Source organism: Pinus tabuliformis, chromosome 2_2 (genome assembly GCF_031772625.1).
Source record: "Pinus tabuliformis cultivar Carrire ecotype Pingquan chromosome 2_2, CPIR1, whole genome shotgun sequence".
Classification (NCBI taxonomy): Eukaryota; Viridiplantae; Streptophyta; class Pinopsida; order Pinales; family Pinaceae; genus Pinus; species Pinus tabuliformis.
The window spans coordinates 143,056,686-143,060,683 of NC_142300.1; the positions used below are offsets into that span (position 1 = coordinate 143,056,686).

Below are 3,998 nucleotides of genomic sequence, written 5' to 3' on the forward strand. Positions count from 1 at the left end.
TACCGAGCACCTCAACTCTGCAGCAACCCGGCCGAACAGGTCGTCGGAAGGGCTCCCAAGAAACAAGCTTCCGGACCCCCTGCAGAAACACATTGGGGGGAAGAAAAATAAAGGATGGGTGGGACAAGCACAAGCATGGCTTGCAAGCACACACAAAAAAACATGCGTAGTTACCTCGAGAAAACCAACCAACAATGTTCCCGCCAAACACCAAACCCACTCCCCTAGAGACGCACCACAAAGTCCCACATTGCAATCGAAACCCAACCAGCCCGAACCAAAAAAGAAAACCCCTGCTATCAATGATCCTACTGCAGGTTCACCTATGGTAACCTTGTTACGATTTCTCCTTCCTATAAATGATAAGGTTCAATGAACTTCTCACGACATCGACGGCGGTGAACCACCATCCTCGACACAATCCGAACACTTCACCGGATCATTCAATCGGTAGGAGTGACGGGCGGTGTGTACAAAGGGCAAGGACGTAGTCAACACGAGTTGATGACATGCGCTTACTAGGAATTTCCTACTTTGAAGACCAATAATTGCAATGGTCTATCCCCATCACGATGCAATTTGAGAAGATTTCCCGATCCTCTTGAACCAGGAATAAAAAATCATTGGATGCATCAGTGTAGCGTGCGTACGGCACAAAACATCTAAGGGCATCACAGACCTGTTATTGCCTCAAACTTCCATCGCCTAAATGGCCATAGTCCCTCTAAGAAGTTGGCCGTGAAGGGGAACCTCCGCGTAGCTAGTTAGCAGGCTGAGGTCTCATTTGTTATCGGAATTAACCAGACAAATCGCTCCACCAACTAAGAACAACCATGCACCACCACCCATAGAATCAAGAAAGAGCTCCCAATCTGTCAATCCTTACTATGTCTGGACCTGGTAAGTTTCCCCGTGTTGAGTCAAATTAAGCCGCATGCTCCACTCCTGGTGGTGCCTTTCCATCAATTCCTTTAAGTTTCAGCCTTGCGACCATACTCCCCCCAGAACCCAAAGACTCTTATTTCTCAGAAGGTGCTGGCGGGGTCCTTAGAGCAACATTTTCCGATCCCTGGTCGGCATCATTTATGGTTGAGACTAGGACGGTATATGATCGTCTTCGAGCCCCCAACTTTCGTTCTTTATTAATGAAAACATCCTTGGCAAATGCTTTCACAGTAGTCCGCCTTTCATAAATCCAAGAATTTCACCTCTGACAATGAAATACGAATGCCCCCGATAGTCCCTATTAATCATTACTCTCGTCCCGAAGGCCAACACAATAGGACCAAACTCCTATCACGTTATTCCATGCTAATGTATTCATAGCATAAGCTTGGTTTGAGCACTCTAATTTTTTCAAAGTAACAGTGCCGGAACCGCGACCAAGCCAATTAAGGCCAGGAGCATGCCGCCGAAAAAACGGACGGAAGGGCAGGTGCACACCGAGTAGGCGGACCGACCCTTACGACCCAAGATCCAACTACGAGCTTTTTAACTGCAACAACTTAAATATACGCTATTGGAGCTGGAATTATCACGGCTGCTGGCACCAAACTTGCCCTCCAATGGATCCTCGTTAAGGGATTTAGATTGTACTCATTCCAACTACCAGACTCGATGAGCCCAGTATTGTTATTTATTGTCACTACCTCCCAATGTCAGGATTGGGTAATTTGCGCGCCTACTGCCTTCCTTGGATGTGGTAGCCGTTTCTCAGGCTCCCTCTCTGGAATCGAACCCTAATTCTCCGTCACCCATCACCACCATGGTAGGCCTCTATCCTACCATCAAAAGTTGATAGGGCAGAAATTTGAATGAAGCATCGCCAGCACAAGGGCTGTGCGATCCGTCGAGTTATCATGATTCACCGGAGAAGCAGGCAAGCCCACGCTGGCCTTTTATCTAAAAAATTCATCCCTTCCAAGGAGTCGGGACTTGGTGCACATATTAGCTCTAGAATTACTACGGTTATCCGAGTAGTATGGTACCATCAAAAAACATATAACTGATTTAATGAGCCATCCACAGTTTCACAGTCTGAATTAGTTCATACTTAGACATGCATGGCTTAATCTTTGAGACAAGCATAGGACTACTGGCAGGATCAACCAGGTAGTACCCTCCCACTTCAAAGGGCATTCTGGTCGCTCTCTTACCGAGAGCCAGCCTAAAAACCCATCAAGTCAAAGAGACGTCAAAATATCATGTAAAACTTTTATGCCTTGCACCTCTTGCATCCCAAGAAGGAAGCACACGCAACATGCCAAGGACATGGCGAACAAATGCGCAGACCTACCGAGCCACAACGCACCAAGGCCACTCCGGATTTTGAAGCCACGAACCAACCAACAAGAAAACGAGCGATCACTCACCGACTCCCTTAGAAATTCCTCCAAAGGCCTCCATGCCCCACACCGAGGGCACCTAGGAGTCCACCCGGACAGCAGCAACGATGGACCTCGATCGCCCGCGGCAGCCTCGATGCAAAGGAAACAAATGGAGAATGACCAACCACGCAACCTCTATATTACAAATGAGCTGCAACCCTCCCCGCCCCCGCACCGAGGCCACCTAGGAATCCACCCGGACAGCAGCAACGATGGACCTCGATCTCCCGACTGCCTGCGACAGCCTCGACACGAAGGAAAAGGAAGGAAATAAAAATAGGACGACCGACCGAACACATCCTATCATAGAGAGGCCATACAAACCTCCCCACCCCGCACCGATGCCACCTAGGAGTCCACCTGGACAACAACAACAGTGGACCTCGATCGGATGATCGCCTGCGGCAGCCTCGACACAAAGGCAAGGGAAGGAAATCATACAAGACAAACCGAGCCCGCAACCTCCCTTAGAAATGCCCCCCAACCCACCCCTCCCCTCCCCGCACAGGGGCCACCTAGGAGTCCACCCGGACAACAGCAACGATGGACCTCGATCGCATGATCGCCTGCGGCAGCCTCAATGCAGAGAGGAAATGGAAGGAAATAAAACAAGACCAAACGAGCCCACAACCTCTCTCAAAAATGCCCCGTGACCCTCCACGCCACGCACCGAGGCCACCTAGGAGTCCACCTGCGACAGCAGCAAAGGTGGACCTCGATCACTTGACCGCCTGCGGCAACCACGATGTGAAGGCAAAGGAAGGAAGTAAATGTGCAAATCAAGAGGGTCACTACATAATACAAGAACACATATCCAAATAGGAGGAGGAGGGATCGGGGAGTGCCGCACCCCACGCACCCTATGTATAGGCAACCTAGGAGATTTCCCACAGCTTTACCAACCGGAAGATGAATAATTTTACCCTACGGCCACCTCCACGCAAAGGAGGGAGGTCGAAGCGTTCCACCTCGAAATCCTTCTTCCAGATAGCCCCCACCATCGATGACTATAGTAGCAAGCCTCCTCCCCATTGGACCACGAGCGCATACACAATTGAAACAACAAGTGCCCCCCAACCCTTCCCGCAAAGAGGCCACCTGGGAGTCCACCCGCACAACAGCAACGATGGACCTCGACCGCATGATCGCCTACAGCAGCCTCAATGCAAAGGAAACGAAAGGAAACAAAACAACAAGACCAATCGAGCCCACAACCTCTCTCAGAAATGGCCCCCGACCCTCCATGCCACGCATGGAGGCCACCTAGGAGTCCACCCGCGCCAACAGAAACGGTGGACCTCGATCACTTGACTGCCTGTGGCAACCACGATGCGAAGGCAAAGGAAGGAAATAAATGCAAATCAAGAGGGTCGCTACACAATACAAGAACACATATCCAAACAGGAGGAGGGATCGGGCAGCTCCGCACCCCACGCACCCTACGTACAGGAAACCTAGGAGATTTCCCACAGCTTTACCGACCGGACGATGAATAATTTTCCCCTACGGCCACCTCCACGCAAAGGAGGGAGGTCGAAGCATTCCACCTCGAAATCCTTCTTCCAAATAGCCCCCACCATCGATGTAGCAAGCCTCCTCCCCATTGGACCA

The 3,998-nt window shown here is 50.6% G+C and overlaps 1 non-coding gene across 1 annotated transcript; it reads right to left on the minus strand.

The window, feature by feature from the left end:
• Window positions 1–300: 300 nt before the first annotated feature.
• LOC149191796 (18S ribosomal RNA) lies at window positions 301–2,115 on the minus strand. The gene has a single exon (XR_016255436.1). It is a non-coding gene; the product is annotated as an 18S ribosomal RNA (ribosomal RNA).
• Window positions 2,116–3,998: the final 1,883 nt, after the last annotated feature.